The 17,148-nt window shown below is 32.8% G+C and overlaps 1 protein-coding gene across 3 annotated transcripts in view; it reads right to left on the bottom strand.

The window, feature by feature from the left end:
• The window catches only part of LOC106592454 (pyruvate carboxylase, mitochondrial), a 498,777-nt gene that overhangs the window by 114,567 nt on the left and 367,062 nt on the right, over positions 1-17,148 (bottom strand). The gene's annotated exons all lie outside the window — the stretch shown is intronic.

Genomic DNA, 17,148 nt, shown 5'->3' with positions numbered 1-17,148 from the left:
AGGAGGAGAGGAAGGAGAGAGGGAAGGAGGAGAGGAAGGAGGAGAGGAGGAGGAGAGGAAGGAGGGAGGGAAGGAGGAGAGGAAGGAGGAGAGGAAGGAGGAGGGGAAGGAGGAGAGGAAGGGGGGAGGGAGGGAAGGAGGAGAGGAAGGAGGGAGGGAGGGAAGGAGGAGAGGAAGGAGAGAGGGAAGGAGGAGAGGAAGGAGGAGAAAAAAGAGGAAGGAAAACATCTCATACTAATGAAACAGTTCCAGACTGAAATACCTCAACTGACCTAGTGACTCAACTACCTATTCATTTCTCCATCCCTCTCTCTCTCTCTCCCTTCTCCTTCTCTATCCCTGCCTCCATCTCTGTCTCTCTCTCTTCCCTTCCCCTTCTCTCTCTCATTCGCTACCCCTGCCTCCATCCCTCCCTCTCATTCCCTTCATTTACGTCACATCCTCTCCACCTCTCTATTTGTCTCTCTCTGCCTTCTCCATTATTCTCCCTCTCTCTCTCAGTGTTTGTCCATGTTTGACTCTCCCTCCCATCTCTCTCTCTCTCTCTCTCTCTCTCCCCGTCTGTGTTTGTTCGTGTTTGACTCTCCCTCCCATCTCTTCTTTCTCCATCTCTTTCTATCTTTCCTCTCTACTAATCTTTTCTTCGCCCCATCACTCTGTACCGTGATTAGAGTCTGAATAGAGGGATGTCAGGTAATCTGTCTTTCCCCCCTCTCCTCTCCTCTCCGTCTCGCTCACTCCATCTGTGTCTCGTTCCCTTCATCCCTTGGGTCTAAACAACTGGGCCGTGGCTGGAAACAAGACAAACAGACACACACGCATGTTGACAAACACACCTCGCACACCCGACAGCATGAACTAAAATACACACACACACACACTCAAACAGAGATAATCTTAAACTCTGGCAGCATATGTACACACACACACACACACACACACACACACACACACACACACACACACACACACACACACACACACACACACACACACAAACAACTTAAACTCTGGCAGCATATGTACAAACACACACACACGCACACACAAACACACACACGCACGCAAACACCCACACACACACACACACACACACACACACACACACACACACACACACACACACACACACACACACACACACACACACACACACACAAACAACTTAAACTCTGGCAGCATATGTACAAACACACACACACACGCACACACAAACACACACACGCACGCAAACACCCACACACACACACACACACACACACACACACACACACACACACACACACACACACACACACACACACACACACACACACACACACACACACACACACACACACACACACACACACACACACACACACAAACAGAGAAACTTAAACTCTGGCAGCACATGTACAAACACAGCACACACCCCGGACGCACGAACAAATGCACGGACGTTAGTGTAGTGAACAGTTGGGCGTTAATGCATTTCTCTAGGTGAATGACAGGTTTGTTTACTGGGTGAGGGGGGCAGCCCCATGTGTGTGTGTGTGTGTTCTGTGTGTGTGTGTTCTGTGTTGGAATGTTCTGAGTGTGTTGGAATGTTCTGAGTGTGTGTGTTCTGTGTGAGTGCGAGTTCTGTGTGTGTGCGTGTTCTGTGTGTGTGTGTTCTGTGTGTGTGTGTGTGTGTGTGTTCTGTCTGTGTGTGTTCTGTCAGTGTGTGTGTGTGTGTGTGTGTGTGTGTGTGTGTGTGTGTGTGTGTGTGTGTGTGTGTGTGTGTGTGTGTGTGTGTGTGTGTTCTGTCTGTGTGTGTGTGTGTTCTGTGTGTGTTCTGTCTGTGTGTGTGTGTGTGTGTGTGTGTGTGTTCTGTCAGTGTGTGTGTGTGTGTGTGTGTGTGTGTGTGTGTGTGTGTGTGTGTGTTCTGTCAGTGTGTGTGTGTGTGTGTTCTGTGTTGGAATGTTCTGAGTGTGTTGGAATGTTCTGAGTGTGTGTGTTCTGTGTGAGTGCGAGTTCTGTGTGTGTGCATGTTCTGTGTGTGTGTGTTCTGTGTGTGTGTGTGTGTTCTGTCAGTGTGTGTGTGTGTGTGTGTGTGTGTGTGTGTGTGTGTGTGTGTGTGTGTGTGTGTGTGTTCTGTCTGTGTGTGTGTGTGTGTGTGTGTGTGTGTGTGTGTGTGTGTGTGTGTGTGTGTGTGTGTGTGTGTGTGTGTGTGTGTGAAAGCCTGCTGTCCTCAAACTATCAGCGACATTAAATCAATTAACTACCATCACTAGGCAAGATACATTATAACACTAGATACATTATAACACTAGATACTACCAGTCATTATAACACTAGATACTACCAGTCATTATAACACTAGATACTACCAGTCATTATAACACTAGATACTACCAGTCATAATAACACTAGATACCACAAGTCATTATAACACTAGATACATTATAACACTAGATACTACCAGTCATTATAACACTAGATACTACCAGTCATTATAACACTAGATACTACCAGTCATTATAACACTAGATACTACCAGTCATTATAACACTAGATACATTATAACACTAGATACTACCAGTCATTATAACACTAGATACATTATAACACTAGATACTACCAGTCATTATAACACTAGATACGTTATAACAATAGATACTACCAGTCATTATAACACTAGATACTACCAGTCATTATAACACTAGATACATTATAACACTAGATACTACCAGTCATAATAACACTAGATACCACAAGTCATTATAACACTAGATACATTATAACACTAGATACTACCAGTCATTATAACACTAGATACTACCAGTCATTATAACACTAGATACTACCAGTCATTATAACACTAGATACTACCAGTCATTATAACACTAGATACATTATAACACTAGATACTACCAGTCATTATAACACTAGATACATTATAACACTAGATACTACCAGTCATTATAACACTAGATACGTTATAACAATAGATACTACCAGTCATTATAACACTAGATACTACCAGTCATTATAACACTAGATACATTATAACACTAGAGACTACCAGTCATTATAACACTAGATACTACCAGTCATTATAACACTAGATACATTATAACACTAGATACTACCAGTCATTATAACACTAGATACTACCAGTCATAATAACACTAGATACTACCAGTCATTATAACACTAGATACTACCAGTCATAATAACACTAGATACCACCAGTGATTATAACACTAGATACATTATAACACTAGATACTACCAGTCATTATAACATTAGATACTACCAGTCATTATAACACTAGATACATTATAACACTAGATACTACAGGTCATTATAACACTAGATACATTATAACAATAGATACTACCAGTCATTATAACACTAGATACTACCAGTCATTATAACACTAGATACATTATAACACTAGATAATACCAGTCATTATAACACTTGATACTACCTGTCATTATAACACTAGATACATTATTACACTAGGTACTACCATTCATTATAACACTAGATACTACCTGTCATTATAACACTAGATACATTATAACACAAGACACTACCAGTCATTATAACACTAGATACTACCAGTCATTATAACACTAGATACTACCAGTCATTATAACACTAGATACTACCAGTCATTATAACACTAGATACATTATAACACAAGATACAACCAGTCATTTTAACACTAGACACATTATAACACAAGATGCAACCAGTCATTATAACACTAGATACTACCAGTCATTATAACACTAGATACTACCAGTCATTATAACACTAGATACAACCAGTCATTATAACACTAGATACTACCAGTCATTATAACACTAGATACATTATAACACAAGATACTACCAGTCATTATAACACTAGATAGTGCCAGTCATTATAACACTAGATACATTATAACACTAGATACTACCAGTCATTATAACACTAGATACTACCAGTCATAATAACACTAGATACCACCAGTGATTATAACACTAGATACATTATAACACTAGATACTACCAGTCATTATAACATTAGATACTACCAGTCATTATAACACTAGATACATTATAACACTAGATACTACAGGTCATTATAACACTAGATACATTATAACAATAGATACTACCAGTCATTATAACACTAGATACTACCAGTCATTATAACACTAGATACATTATAACACTAGATAATACCAGTCATTATAACACTTGATACTACCTGTCATTATAACACTAGATACATTATTACACTAGGTACTACCATTCATTATAACACTAGATACTACCTGTCATTATAACACTAGATACATTATAACACAAGACACTACCAGTCATTATAACACTAGATACTAACAGTCATTATAACACTAGATACTACCAGTCATTATAACACTAGATACTACCAGTCATTATAACACTAGATACATTATAACACAAGATACAACCAGTCATTTTAACACTAGACACATTATAACACAAGATGCAACCAGTCATTATAACACTAGATACTACCAGTCATTATAACACTAGATACTACCAGTCATTATAACACTAGATACAACCAGTCATTATAACACTAGATACTACCAGTCATTATAACACTAGATACATTATAACACAAGATACTACCAGTCATTATAACACTAGATAGTGCCAGTCATTATAACACTAGATACATTATAACAATAGATACCACCAGTCATTATAAAACTTGATACTACCAGTCATTAAAACATTAGATACTACCAGTCATTATAACACTAGATACTACCAGTCATTATATCACTAGATACTACCAGTCATTATAACACTAGATACTACCAGTCATTATAACACTAGATACTACCAGTCATTATAACAGTCGATACTACCATTCATTATAACACTAGATACTACCAGTCATTATAACACTAGATACTACCAGTCATTATAACACTAGATACATTATAACACAAGATACTACCAGTCATTATAACACTAGACACATTATAACACTAGATACTACCAGTCATTATAACACTAGATACTACCAGTCATAATAACACTAGATACATTATAACAAAAGATACCACGAGTCATTATAACACTAGATACTACCAGTCATTATAACACTAGATACTACCAGTCATTATAACACTAGATACGGCCAGTCATTATAACATTAGATACATTAGAACACTAGATACCACCAGTCATTATAAAACTAGATACTGCCAGTCATTATAACACTAGATACATTATAACACTAGATACTACCAGTCATTATAACACTAGATACGTTATAACAATAGATACTACCAGTCATTATAACACTAGATACTACCAGTCATTATAACACTAGATACATTATAACACTAGAGACTACCAGTCATTATAACACTAGATACTACCAGTCATTATAACACTAGATACATTATAACACTAGATACTACCAGTCATTATAACACTAGATACTACCAGTCATAATAACACTAGATACTACCAGTCATTATAACACTAGATACTACCAGTCATAATAACACTAGATACCACCAGTGATTATAACACTAGATACATTATAACACTAGATACTACCAGTCATTATAACATTAGATACTACCAGTCATTATAACACTAGATACATTATAACACTAGATACTACAGGTCATTATAACACTAGATACATTATAACAATAGATACTACCAGTCATTATAACACTAGATACTACCAGTCATTATAACACTAGATACATTATAACACTAGATAATACCAGTCATTATAACACTTGATACTACCTGTCATTATAACACTAGATACATTATTACACTAGGTACTACCATTCATTATAACACTAGATACTACCTGTCATTATAACACTAGATACATTATAACACAAGACACTACCAGTCATTATAACACTAGATACTACCAGTCATTATAACACTAGATACTACCAGTCATTATAACACTAGATACTACCAGTCATTATAACACTAGATACATTATAACACAAGATACAACCAGTCATTTTAACACTAGACACATTATAACACAAGATGCAACCAGTCATTATAACACTAGATACTACCAGTCATTATAACACTAGATACTACCAGTCATTATAACACTAGATACAACCAGTCATTATAACACTAGATACTACCAGTCATTATAACACTAGATACATTATAACACAAGATACTACCAGTCATTATAACACTAGATAGTGCCAGTCATTATAACACTAGATACATTATAACACTAGATACTACCAGTCATTATAACACTAGATACTACCAGTCATAATAACACTAGATACCACCAGTGATTATAACACTAGATACATTATAACACTAGATACTACCAGTCATTATAACATTAGATACTACCAGTCATTATAACACTAGATACATTATAACACTAGATACTACAGGTCATTATAACACTAGATACATTATAACAATAGATACTACCAGTCATTATAACACTAGATACTACCAGTCATTATAACACTAGATACATTATAACACTAGATAATACCAGTCATTATAACACTTGATACTACCTGTCATTATAACACTAGATACATTATTACACTAGGTACTACCATTCATTATAACACTAGATACTACCTGTCATTATAACACTAGATACATTATAACACAAGACACTACCAGTCATTATAACACTAGATACTAACAGTCATTATAACACTAGATACTACCAGTCATTATAACACTAGATACTACCAGTCATTATAACACTAGATACATTATAACACAAGATACAACCAGTCATTTTAACACTAGACACATTATAACACAAGATGCAACCAGTCATTATAACACTAGATACTACCAGTCATTATAACACTAGATACTACCAGTCATTATAACACTAGATACTACCAGTCATTATAACACTAGATACTACCAGTCATTATAACACTAGATACATTATAACACAAGATACTACCAGTCATTATAACACTAGATACTACCAGTCATTATAACACTAGATACATTATAACACTAGATACCACCAGTCATTATAACACTAGATACTACCAGTCATTATAACACTAGATACTACCAGTCATTATAACACTAGATACTACCAGTCATTATAACACTAGATACTACCAGTCATTATAACACTAGATACTACCAGTCATTATAACACTAGATACTACCAGTCATTATAACACTAGATACTACCAGTCATTATAACACTAGATACTACCAGTCATTATAACACTAGATACTACCAGTCATTATAACACTAGATACATTATAACACTAGATACTACCAGTCATTATAACACTAGACACTATAACACTAGAACACCAGTCATTATAACACTAGATACTACCAGTCATTATAACACTAGATACATTATAACACTAGATACCACGAGTCATTATAACACTAGATACTACCAGTCATTATAACACTAGATACTACCAGTCATTATAACACTAGATACGGCCAGTCATTATAACACTAGATACATTAGAACACTAGATACCACCAGTCATTATAACACTAGATACTGCCAGTCATTATAACACTAGATACAACCAGTCATTATAACACTAGATACTACCAGTCATTATAACACTGGATAACATTATAACACTAGATACCACCAGTCATTATAACACTAGACACATTATAACACTAGATACTGCCAGTCATTATAACACTAGATAGTGCCAGTCATTATAACACTAGATACTACCAGTCATTATAACACTAGATACTACCAGTCATTAGAACACTAGATACATTATAACACTAGATACTACCAGTCATTATAACACTAGATAGTGCCAGTCATTATAACACTAGATACTACTAGTCATTATAACACTAGATTCTACCAGTCATTATAACACTAGATACCACCAGTCATTATAACACTAGATACTGCCAGTCATTATAACACTAGATACTACCAGTCATTATAACACTATATACATTATAACACTAGATACTACCAGTCATTATAACACTAGATACTACCAGTCATTATAACACTAGATACTACCAGTCATTATAACACTAGATACATTATAACACTAGATACTACCAATCATTATAACACTAGATACTACCAGTCATTATAACACTAGATACATTATAACACTAGATACTACCAGTTTTATAACACTAGATACTACCAGTCATTATAACACTAGATACTACCAGTCATTATAACACTAGATACATTATAACACAAGATACAACCAGTCATTATAACACTAGATACTACCAGTCATTATAACACTAGATACATTATAACACAAGATACAACCAGTCATTATAACACTAGATACTACCAGTCATTATAACACTAGATACATTATAACACTAGATACTACCAGTCATTATAACACTAGATACTACCAGTCATTATAACACTAGATACTACCAGTCATTATAACACTAGATACATTATAACACTAGATACTACCAGTCATTATAACACTAGATACTACCAGTCATTATAACACTAGATACATTATAACACTAGATACTACCAGTCATTATAACACTAGATACTACCAGTCATTATAACACTAGATACTACCAGTCATTATAACACTAGATACATTATAACACTAGATACTACCAGTCATTATAACACTAGATACTACCAGTCATTATAACACTAGATACATTATAACACTAGATACTACCAGTCATTATAACACTAGATACTACCAGTCATTATAACACTAGATACATTATAACACTAGATACTACCAGTCATTATAACACTAGATACATTATAACACTAGATACTACCAGTCATTATAACACTAGATACTACCAGTCATTATAACACTAGATACATTATAACACTAGATACTACCAGTCATTATAACACTAGATACTACCAGTCATTAGAACACTAGATACATTATAACACTAGATACTACCAGTCATTATAACACTAGATACTACCAGTCATTATAACACTAGATACTACCAGTCATTAGAACACTAGATACATTATAACACTAGATACTACCAGTCATTATAACACTAGCATACTACCAGTCATTATAACACTAGATACTGCCAGTCATTATAACACTAGATACATTATAACACAAGATACTACCAGTCATTATAACACTAGATACTACCAGTCATTATAACACTATATACATTATAACACAAGATACTACCAGTCATTATAACACTAGATACTACCAGTCATTATAACACTAGATACATTATAACACTAGATACTACCAGTCATTATAACACTAGATACTGCCAGTCATTATAACACAAGATACTACCAGTCATTATAACACTAGATACTACCAGTCATTATAACACTAGATACATTATAACACTAGATACTACCAGTCATTATAACACTAGATACTACCAGTCATTATAACACTAGATACTACCAGTCATTATAACACTAGATACTACCAGTCATTATAACACTAGATACATTATAACACTAGATACTACCAGTCATTATAACACTAGATACTACCAGTCATTATAACACAAGATACATTATAACACTAGATACTACCAGTCATTATAACACTAGATACTACCAGTCATTATAACACTAGATACTACCAGTCATTATAACACTAGATACTACCAGTCATTATAACACTAGATACTACCAGTCATTATAACACTAGATACTACCAGTCATTATAACACTAGATACTACCAGTCATTATAACACTAGATACTACCAGTCATTATAACACTAGATACATTATAACACTAGATACTACCAGTCATTATAACACTAGATACTACCAGTCATTATAACACTAGATACATTATAACACTAGATACTACCAGTCATTATAACACTAGATATCTACCAGTCATTATAACACAAGATACATTATAACACTAGATACATTATAACACTAGATACCACCAGTCATTATAACACTAGATACTACCAGTCATTATAACACTAGATACATTATAACACTAGATACTACCATTCATTATAACACTAGATACTACCAGTCATTATAACACAAGATACATTATAACACTAGATACTACCAGTCATTATAACACTAGATACTACCAGTCATTATAACACTAGATACATTATAACACTAGATACTACCAGTCATTATAACACTAGATACTACCAGTCATTAGAACACTAGAAACATTATAACACTAGATACTACCAGTCATTATAACACTAGATACTACCAGTCATTATAACACTAGATACTACCAGTCATTAGAACACGAGACACATTATAACACTAGATACTACCAGTCATTATAACACTAGATACTGCCAGTCATTATAACACTAGATACATTATAACACAAGATACTACCAGTCATTATAACACTAGATACTACCAGTCATTATAACACTATATACATTATAACACAAGATACTACCATTCATTATAACACTAGATACTACCAGTCATTATAACACTAGATACATTATAACACTAGATACTACCAGTCATTATAACACTAGATACTGCCAGTCATTATAACACAAGATACTACCAGTCATTATAACACTAGATACTACCAGTCATTATAACACTAGATACATTATAACACTAGATACTACCAGTCATTATAACACTAGAATCTACCAGTCATTATAACACAAGATACATTATAACACTAGATACATTATAACACTAGATACCACCAGTCATTATAACACAAGATACTACCAGTCATTATAACACTAGATACTACCAGTCATTTTAACACTATATACATTATAACACAAGATACTACCATTCATTATAACACTAGATACTACCAGTCGATATAACACTAGATACATTATAACACTAGATACTACCAGTCATTATAACACTAGATACTGCCAGTCATTATAACACAAGATACTACCAGTCATTAAAACACTAGATACTACCAGTCATTATAACACTAGATACATTATAACACTAGATACTACCAGTCATTATAACACTAGAATCTACCAGTCATTATAACACAAGATACATTATAACACTAGATACATTATAACACTAGATACCACCAGTCATTATAACACTAGATACTACCAGTCATTATAACACTAGATACATTATAACACTAGATACTACCAGTCATTATAACACTAGATACTACCAGTCATTATAACACAAGATACATTATAACACTAGATACTACCAGTCATTATAACACTAGATACTACCAGTCATTATAACACAAGATACATTATAACACTAGATACTACCAGTCATTATAACACTAGATACTACCAGTCATTATAACACTAGATACTACCAGTCATTATAACACTAGATACATTATAACACTAGATACTACCAGTCATTATAACACTAGATACTACCAGTCATTATAACACTAGAATCTACCAGTCATTATAACACTAAATACATTATAACACTAGATACTACCAGTCATTATAACACTAGATACTACCAGTCATTATAACACAAGATACATTATAACACTAGAATCTACCAGTCATTATAACACTAGATACATTATAACACTAGATTCTACCAGTCATTATAACACTAGATACTAGCAGTCATTATAACACTAGATACTACCAGTCATAATAACACAAGATACATTATAACACTAGATACTACCAGTCATTATAATACTAGATACATTATAACACTAGATACTACCAGTCATTATAACACTAGATACTACCAGTCATTATAACACTAGATACTACCAGTCATTAGAACACTAGAAACATTATAACACTAGATACTACCAGTCATTATAACACTAGATGCTACCAGTCATTATAACACTTGATACTACCAGTCATTAGAACACGAGACACATTATAACACTAGATACTACCAGTCATTATAACACTAGATACTGCCAGTCATTATAACACTAGATACATTATAACACAAGATACTACCAGTCATTATAACACTAGATACTACCAGTCATTATAACACTATATACATTATAACACAAGATACTACCATTCATTATAACACTAGATACTACCAGTCATTATAACACTAGATACATTATAACACTAGATACTACCAGTCATTATAACACTAGATACTGCCAGTCATTATAACACAAGATACTACCATTCATTATAACACTAGATACTACCAGTCATTATAACACTAGATACATTATAACACTAGATACTACCAGTCATTATAACACTAGATACTGCCAGTCATTATAACACAAGATACTACCATTCATTATAACACTAGATACTACCAGTCATTATAACACTAGATACATTATAACACTAGATACTACCAGTCATTATAACACTAGAATCTACCAGTCATTATAACACAAGATACATTATAACACTAGATACATTATAACACTAGATACTACCAGTCATTATAACACTAGATACTACCAGTCATTATAACACAAGATACATTATAACACTAGATACTACCAGTCATTATAACACTAGATACTACCAGTCATTATAACACTAGATACTACCAGTCATTATAACACTAGATACATTATAACACTAGATACTACCAGTCATTATAACACTAGATACTACCAGTAATTATAACACAAGATACATTATAACACTAGAATCTACCAGTCATTATAACACTAGATAAATTATAACACTAGATTCTACCAGTCATTATAACACTAGATACTACCAGTCATTATAACACTAGATACTACCAGTCATAATAACACAAGATACATTATAACACTAGATACTACCAGTCATTATAATATTAGATACATTATAACACTAGATACTACCAGTCATTATAACACTAGAATCTACCAGTCATTATAACACTCGATACATTATAACACTAGATACTACCAGTCATTATAACACTAGATACTACCAGTCATTATAACACAAGATACATTATAACACTAGAATCTACAAGTCATTATAACACTATATACATTATAACACTAGATTCTACCAGTCATTATAACACTAGATACTACCAGTCATTATAACACTAGATACTACCAGTCATAACAACACAAGATACATTATAACACTAGATACTACCAGTCATTATAATACTAGATACATTATAACACTAGATACTACCAGTCATTATAACACTAGATACTACCAGTCATTATAACACTAGATACTACCAGTCATTAGAACACTAGATACATTATAACACAAGATACTACCAGTCATTATAACACTAGATACTACCAGTCATTATAACACTAGATACTACCAGTCATTAGAACACGAGATACATTATAACACTAGATACTACCAGTCATTATAACACTAGATACTGCCAGTCATTATAACACTAGATACATTATAACACTAGATACTACCAGTCATTATAACACTAGATACTGCCAATCATTATAACACAAGATACTACCAGTCATTATAACACTAGATACTACCAGTCATTATAACACTAGATACATTATAACACCAGATACTACCAGTCATTATAACACTAGAATCTACCAGTCATTATAACACAAGATACATTATAACACTAGATACATTATAACACTAGATACCACCAGTCATTATAACACAAGATACTACCAGTCATTATAACACTAGATACTACCAGTCATTATAACACTATATACATTATAACACAAGATACTACCATTCATTATAACACTAGATACTACCAGTCGATATAACACTAGATACATTATAACACTAGATACTACAAGTCATTATAACACTAGATGCTGCCAGTCATTATAACACAAGATACTACCAGTCATTATAACACTAGATACTACCAGTCATTATAACACTAGATACATTATAACACTAGATACTACCAGTCATTATAACACTAGAATCTACCAGTCATTATAACACTAGATACATTATAACACTAGATACTACCATTCATTTTAACACTAGATACTACCAGTCATTATAACACAAGATACATTATAACACTAGATACTACCAGTCATTATAACACTAGATACTACCAGTCATTATAACACAAGATACATTATAACACTAGATACTACCAGTCATTATAACACTAGATACTACCAGTCATTATAACACTAGATACTACCAGTCATTATAACACTAGATACATTATAACACTAGATACTACCAGTCATTATAACACTAGATACTACCAGTCATTATAACACTAGAATCTACCAGTCATTATAACACTAAATACATTATAACACTAGATACTACCAGTCATTATAACACTAGATACTACCAGTCATTATAACACAAGATACATTATAACACTAGAATCTACCAGTCATTATAACACTAGATACATTATAACACTAGATTCTACCAGTCATTATAACACTAGATACTAGCAGTCATTATAACACTAGATACTACCAGTCATAATAACACAAGATACATTATAACACTAGATACTACCAGTCATTATAATACTAGATACATTATAACACTAGATACTACCAGTCATTATAACACTAGATACTACCAGTCATTATAACACTAGATACTACCAGTCATTAGAACACTAGAAACATTATAACACTAGATACTACCAGTCATTATAACACTAGATACTACCAGTCATTATAACACTAGATACTACCAGTCATTAGAAAACGAGACACATTATAACACTAGATACTACCAGTCATTATAACACTAGATACTGCCAGTCATTATAACACTAGATACATTATAACACAAGACACTACCAGTCATTATAACACTAGATACTACCAGTCATTATAACACTATATACATTATAACACAAGATACTACCATTCATTATAACACTAGATACTACCAGTCATTATAACACTAGATACATTATAACACTAGATACTACCAGTCATTATAACACTAGAATCTACCAGTCATTATAACACAAGATACATTATAACACTAGATACATTATAACACTAGATACTACCAGTCATTATAACACTAGATACTACCAGTCATTATAACACAAGATACATTATAACACTAGATACTACCAGTCATTATAACACTAGATACTACCAGTCATTATAACACTAGATACTACCAGTCATTATAACACTAGATACATTATAACACTAGATACAACCAGTCATTATAACACTAGATACTACCAGTCATTATAACACTATAATCTACCAGTCATTATAACACAAGATACATTATAACACTAGATACTACCAGTCATTATAACACTAGATACTACCAGTCATTATAACACTAGATACTACCAGTCATTATAACACTAGATACATTATAACACTACATACTACCAGTCATTATAACACTAGATACTACCAGTCATTATAACACAAGATACATTATAACACTAGAATCTACCAGTCATTATAACACTAGATACATTATAACACTAGATTCTACCAGTCATTATAACACTAGATACTACCAGTCATTATAACACTAGATACTACCAGTCATAATAACACAAGATACATTATAACACTAGATACTACCAGTCATTATAATATTAGATACATTATAACACTAGATATCACCAGTCATTATAACACTAGATACATTATAACACTAGATACTACCAGTCATTATAACACTAGATACTACCAGTCATTATAACACAAGATACATTATAACACTAGATACTACCAGTCATTATAACACTAGATACTACCAGTCATTATAACACTAGATACTACCAGTCATTATAACACTAGATACATTATAACACTAGATACAACCAGTCATTATAACACTAGATACTACCAGTCATTATAACACTAGAATCTACCAGTCATTATAACACAAGATACATTATAACACTAGATACTACCAGTCATTATAACACTAGATACTACCAGTCATTATAACACTAGATACTACCAGTCATTATAACACTAGATACATTATAACACTAGATACTACCAGTCATTATAACACAAGATACATTATAACACTAGAATCTACCAGTCATTATAACACTAGATACATTATAACACTAGATTCTACCAGTCATTATAACACTAGATACTACCAGTCATTATAACACTAGATACTACCAGTCATAATAACACAAGATACATTATAACACTAGATACTACCAGTCATTATAATATTAGATACATTATAACACTAGATATCACCAGTCATTATAACACTAGATACATTATAACACTAGATACTACCAGTCATTATAACACTAGATACATTATAACACTAGATACTACCAGTCATTATAATACTAGATACATTATAACACTAGATATCACCAGTCATTATAACACTAGATACATTATAACACTAGATACTACCAGTCATTATAACACTAGATACTACAAGTCATTATAACACTAGATACTACCAGTCATTATAACACTAGATACTACCAGTCATTATAACACTAGATACTACCAGTCATTATAACACTAGATACTACCAGTCATTAGAACACGAGATACATTATAACACTAGATACTACCAGTCATTATAACACTAGATACTGCCAGTCATTATAACACTAGATACATTATAACACAAGATACTACCAGTCATTATAACACTAGATACTACCAGTCATTATAACACTAGAATCTACCAGTCATTATAACACTAGATACATTATAACACTAGATACTACCATTCATTTTAACACTAGATACTACCAGTCATTATAACACAAGATACATTATAACACTAGATACTACCAGTCATTATAACACTAGATACTACCAGTCATTATAACACAAGATACATTATAACACTAGATACTACCAGTCATTATAACACTAGATACTACCAGTCATTATAACACTAGATACTACCAGTCATTATAACACTAGATACATTATAACACTAGATACTACCAGTCATTATAACACTAGATACTACCAGTCATTATAACACTAGAATCTACCAGTCATTATAACACTAAATACATTATAACACTAGATACTACCAGTCATTATAACACTAGATACTACCAGTCATTATAACACAAGATACATTATAACACTAGAATCTACCAGTCATTATAACACTAGATACATTATAACACTAGATTCTACCAGTCATTATAACACTAGATACTAGCAGTCATTATAACACTAGATACTACCAGTCATAATAACACAAGATACATTATAACACTAGATACTACCAGTCATTATAATACTAGATACATTATAACACTAG

This window comes from Salmo salar, chromosome 18 (genome assembly GCF_965601325.2).
Source record: "Salmo salar chromosome 18, fSalSal1, whole genome shotgun sequence".
Taxonomy (NCBI): domain Eukaryota; kingdom Metazoa; phylum Chordata; class Actinopteri; order Salmoniformes; family Salmonidae; genus Salmo; species Salmo salar.
Note: the sequence above shows the minus strand (reverse complement) of the source record. Positions and strands in the feature narration are given on the sequence as shown.